Here is a 6,000-nt window from a genome sequence, read left to right as displayed (position 1 = left end):
TGGAGGTAAAGTCCAAATGACGGAGTACTTGAAATTGGATGCTCCTAAATACAACACGGGAGATGATCCATTTGATTACCTCAGAGCAGTTAGGATGATCACCAGTGAATTGGGAGCAAATGATAGGAGAGCCATTGAGATGGCAGGTTTCACATTAAAGTGCAGGAAAGCCAGAGAATGGTTTAAGCTTTATGTGGAGCCTAGAATGGACAGCATGTCATGGGGAGAGTTCGCTAATGAGTTTGCAGGGTGGGCTTTTCCTGATAGTTCGAGGGAGATGAAGATAATTGAGTTTGAACAGTTGAGACAAACAGATGAGATGAGTGTTGATGAATTCACAGATAAGTTCCTAGATCTGCTTCAGTACGTGGGTCAGGCCTATGATACTGATCAGAAGAAGGCGAGGAGATATACCATGAGACTTCATCCCAGGTATTCTTCTTTGATCCTTCCAGCAGAAAAGGAGAGTTTTCACTCTATTATAGATGCAGCCAGAAAAATGGAAGCTAGTGCCAATATTCAGAAACAGTCACAGGCACAGGCTTCGGGTGCTAAGGCCCCCAGTTCAGGTTCAACAGGCGGTAAGAGATGGGATAGAGCAAGAGGAACAAAGAGTAAGTTCTGGAATAAAGTCAAGTCAGGTCTGGGAATAGGTAGTGGCTCAAGCTCTGGCACAGCTCCAGTCTGCAGACGATGCGGAAAACCACATGGAGGAGTTTGTCGGTTGGGATCTACAGCTTGTTTTCGATGTGGACAAGAAGGGCATATTGCTCGGGATTGTCCGCATATGACTTTTGTACCATCCCAGCAGATGAGTTCAGGCAGTGTGGTACAGCCAGTTGTACGGCCAGCAGCTCCAGTCATGCCTCAGACTAGTGGCAGAGGTAGAGGGAGAGGGGTAGCCTCTACTTCAGCAGCAGGTTCCCGAGGTGGAAATCCGGTAGCCCCAGCACGGATTTTCACAGTGACACAGGAGGAGGCTAACACGTCGAACACAGTGGTGTCAGGTAATCTCATCATTGGGTGTTCAGATGTGTATGCTTTGATAGACCCCGGTGCTTCTCATTCCTTTATTACTTCGAGAGCCATAGAGAGGTTGGGTTTGATCAGTTCTGAGTTAGAGTATCCTCTCTGGGTCAGTGGACCTAGATGTGACCCATCAGTGGCAGTGTCAGTCTGTCGTTTCAGTCCAGTGTTTATAGAGGGTAGATGCCTTCCAGCTGACCTTGTGGTTCTAGATTTGACAGATTTTGATGTCATTCTAGGGATGGATTGGCTATCTGCATATAGTGCTACGTTGGACTGTCAAGAAAAGCTAGTGAGTCTCAGAGACCAGGATGGGTCAGAGTGTGTCTTCAGAGGAGACAGGAGAGGTACACCCAGAGGTATGATTTCAGCCCTTCAGGCTCGTCGTTTGCTTAGGAGGGGTTGTCAGGGGTTTCTAGCTCATGTGAGAGAGCTAGACAGTCAGGTGAGGGAACCAGCCACAGTACCAGTAGTCCGAGAGTTTCTCGATGTGTTCCCAGACGATTTGCCAGGACTACCACCTGATAGGGAGATAGGGTTTGACATTGAATTATTGCCAGGTACCAGACCTATCTCTATACCTCCCTACAGGATGGCGCCAGTTGAGTTAACAGAGTTGAAAGAACAGTTGCAGGACTTGGTAGATAAGGGTTTCATCCGCCCTAGTACCTCACCTTGGGGTGCTCCAGTGCTCTTTGTCAGAAAGAAGGATGGATCCCTCAGACTTTGTATCGACTACAGACAGTTGAACAAGGTCACTATCAAGAATAGGTATCCCTTACCTCGGATTGATGATCTATTTGACCAGCTAGCTGGAGCAGGTTGTTTCTCGAAAATAGATCTGAGATCTGGGTATCATCAGTTGAGAGTCAGAGAGGCAGATGTGCCTAAGACAGCTTTCCGGACCAGATATGGGCATTATGAGTTCTTAGTGATGCTGTTCGGGTTGACTAACGCCCCTGCAGCATTTATGGATCTCATGAACAGGGTATTCAGTGAGTTTCTGGATCACTTTGTCATTGTGTTTATCGATGATATCTTAGTGTATTCCAGAGATGCAGAGGAGCATGCCCAGCATCTGAGGATTGTTCTGCAGACACTGAGAGAGCATGGTTTATATGCCAAGTTCTCAAAGTGTGAGTTTTGGTTACGGAGCATTGCCTTCTTGGGACATGTGGTATCAGCAGAGGGTATTGAGGTAGACCCCAAGAAGATAGAGGCTGTAGCTAACTGGCCCAGACCCACGATAGTGACTGAGATTAAAAGCTTTTTGGGACTGGCAGGTTACTACAGGAGGTTCGTTCAGAACTTCTCAAAGATAGCAGCTCCTATGACCAAATTGACTCAGAAGAACCAGAAGTTTATCTGGTCAGACCAGTGTGAAGAGAGCTTTGAGGAGCTCAAGAGGCAATTGACAACAGCACCAGTGTTAGCTCTGCCTGTCAGTAATGAAGAGTTCACAGTGTTCTGTGATGCATCTCGAGTGGGATTGGGTTGTGTGTTGATGCAGAATGATAGAGTAATAGCTTATGCTTCTAGACAGTTGAAGAAGCACGAGTTGAATTACCCTACCCATGACCTAGAAATGGCAGCAGTTATCTTTGCACTTAAGATGTGGCGGCATTACCTCTATGGGGTTAAATGCGAGATCTTCACTGATCACAAGAGTTTACAGTACATCTTAAGTCAGAGAGAGCTGAATTTGCGGCAAAGAAGATGGGTTGAATTGCTCAGTGATTATGATTGTAAAATCCAGTATCATCCGGGTAAGGCGAATGTTGTCGCAGACGCCCTAAGCCGGAAGTCACTAGGCAGTTTGTCCCATATAGCAGCAGAGCGGAGACCAGTTGTGATGGAGCTTTATAAGCTCTTTGACGAGGGATTACAGCTAGAGTTGTCTGGTACAGGTGCGTTGATAGCACAGATGAGAGTGACACCTGTGTTTCTGGAGCAGATAGCTCAGAGACAGCATGAGGACCCTGAGTTGATGAAAATTGCCAGGACTGTTCAGTCAGGCAACAATGCAGAGTTCAGATTTGACAGCAAAGGGATCCTTCGCTATGGGAGTCGACTTTGTGTACCAGATAGGGGCAGTGTGAAGGAAGACATTATGAGGGAAGCTCATAATGCGAGGTACAGTGTTCACCCAGGAGCTACCAAGATGTATCAGGATCTGAAAAGGGTCTATTGGTGGCCAGCCATGAAAAAGGAAGTGGCGCAGTTCGTGACAGCCTGTGAGGTTTGTCAGAGGGTGAAATTAGAGCATCAGAAACCAGCCGGAATGCTTAACCCATTACCGATTCCAGAGTGGAAATGGGAGAACATAGCCATGGATTTTGTAGTGGGTTTACCAGTAGCGTCCAACAGGATAGACTCGATATGGGTGATTGTGGACAGACTCACGAAATCTGCTCATTTTCTTCCAGTACGGAGTAACTATTCTGTGGATAAGTTGGCACAGGTTTATCTGGATGAGATAGTAAGATTACATGGAGTTCCAGTGTCTATAGTTTCAGACAGAGGACCTCAGTTTACCTCTCGCTTTTGGCGGAGTCTGCAAAGTGCAATGGGCACGAGATTGGATTTTAGTACTGCTTTCCACCCACAGACTGATGGACAGTCAGAAAGGACCATCCAGACCATAGAGGATATGCTTCGACTATGTGTGTTAGACTTTGGCGGTTCTTGGAGGCAGCATCTACCTTTGGTGGAGTTTGCCTACAATAACAGTCATCATGCTAGCATTGGGATGGCTCCTTATGAAGCTTTGTATGGGAGGAAGTGCAGATCCCCTGTTTGCTGGGAAGAGGTAGGAGAGAAGGCTCTTGCAGGGCCAGAATTAGTAGACATTACCAGTAGAATGGTGCCCATGATCAGAGAGAGAATTAGAACAGCTCAGAGTAGACAGAAAAGTTATGCAGACGTTCGCAGAAAACAGTTAGAGTTTCAGGAGGGTAATTGGGTATTGCTGAAAGTGTCTCCAATGAAAGGAGTGGTTCGTTTTGGAAAGAAAGGTAAATTGGCTCCACGGTACATTGGACCCTTTGAGGTATTGCAGAGGATCGGAAATGTGTCGTATAAGCTAGATTTACCTGCTTCTATGGAGAGAATTCACCCGGTATTTCATGTTTCTATGCTACGACAGTTTGTGTCAGATCCGAATCAGGTTCTGAGTGAGCCTGAGGTGGAGATTCATACAGATCTCACCTATATAGAGCAGCCAGTGCGGATTCTGGACACGCAGATCAGACAGCTAAGGAACAAGGAGATTCCGATGGTGAAAGTGTTGTGGAACCACCATAACCTAGAAGAGTGCACGTGGGAGACGCGGGAGTCTATGCTTCAGCAGTATCCATATTTGTTTTGAGGTTAGTTTTCTCCGTTTCATGTGTTCATTGTGTGTTTTAGGAACATCCGAGGACGAATGTTCTTAAGGAGGGGAGAATGTAATACCCGGCTAGAATCCGGCACCGGAATTCCTATTGTCTGATGGAATCCGGGGTGTTGGAATTCTATATAAGGGTAGGAGTTACGCTTTCTCAGTAGTATGAGGTGTTTTATGGTTTTATAGTTCTTTAGTTTTGAGTTTTGAGTTGAAATGAACCAAGGCAGAGGAGCCAAGTTCGGCCGCCGAAGATAAGTTCAGCCGCCGAAAGTGCCCAATGTTCGGCTTCCGAAGTTCAGGTTCGGCCCCCGAATGTTGCATGGTTTTGCATGCGATTCGGCAGCCGAAGCTGTGTTGGTCAGCCAGCTTTTGAGCCATCCTTAGTCAGCATTGTGGACAGGTGTTATGTCCAACTTGTTGCCAGACGTTGGCCACGTCTCCCTTGGTTTATTTGCTGAGTTTGAGCAGCTCATGCAGGAGTTTGCTCGTTTACCAAGTTTTGAAGGTTGTGAAGCAAAAAGTGAGGTTGAGAGAGTTTGAGAGTGTGAGAGGAGGTGATCCATTTTCCCTTGTTCAGAGTGTGTAGCTTCTTACTACAGGAGGTAAGTGATGTTCTTGAATATGTTTTCTGAAGGTTTTAGGGGGATTTGTGGAAGGAGATGCATGTTTAGGTTCTTAATGATAGTTTTGATGAGTTATGCATGTATACATGTTTATGTGTTATGTTTGATTTGTTGTTTGGGGTTATTAGATAGTTTTGGACCCCTGTGATCATATACTTATGTATATGTGTGTTGAGGAGTTGGTATATGCGTGAATGGAGAGCTTGAAGGGAAGGAGGAGATGGTTTGCCGTTGAAGCTGAGTTCTGAATGAACTCAGGTTCGGCAGCCGAAGGATCATTCGGCCGCCGAACCTCTTGCATGGTAGCTTAGGCTGCCACAGCTTGCCCCCGCGAGTTGTGCATGTTCGGCTCTGTTTGGGGGATTCGGCCGCCGAAGGTGCCGCCGAAGGTGCTTGAGTTTCGTCTCTGGAGAGGACTTTCGGCCGCCGAACCTGCCGCCGAAAGTGTTCTGTCCAGCTTTCCTTTGCATGCTTTGCATGGATATTAGAGTGAGTGTTAGGGGATTCTTGGGAAGTTTAATAGAGTTGGTCATAAGCTTGTTTGGTCCCTCATTTGAGTCTTTATGTGCTTATACAGACCAGAGGAACCAGAGAGAGCAGCAGTGAGTACTGCTCCAGAGGTTCAGAACCTGCAGAGTCAGTCAGTCCAGACAGCCAGAGGTGAGTGGAACTAAAACTTAAGACTGATGATTTTTAATTGAACCACAAGCTGCTTTTAGCATATCTCATGCATCATGTTTATGCCATAGGTTGATTGCATTAGTATTCACGAATATGTTGCATTGCATTGTTATTTGGTGATGTGAGTGAATGCTGAATGATCCAATAGTCTCAGACAGGAAGTCCAGGAGCCTTTGACTACGCCCTGGCAATGATAGCAAAGTCCAGGAGCCTTTGACTACGCCCTGGCAGGTATAGCAAAGTCCAGGAGCCTTTGACTACGCCCTGGCAATGGTAAGTACAATG

This window comes from Manihot esculenta, chromosome 12 (genome assembly GCF_001659605.2).
Source record: "Manihot esculenta cultivar AM560-2 chromosome 12, M.esculenta_v8, whole genome shotgun sequence".
In the NCBI taxonomy this organism is placed as follows: Eukaryota; Viridiplantae; Streptophyta; class Magnoliopsida; order Malpighiales; family Euphorbiaceae; genus Manihot; species Manihot esculenta.
The sequence above is the reverse complement of the archived record's forward strand: the minus strand, read 5'-3'. Positions refer to the sequence as shown.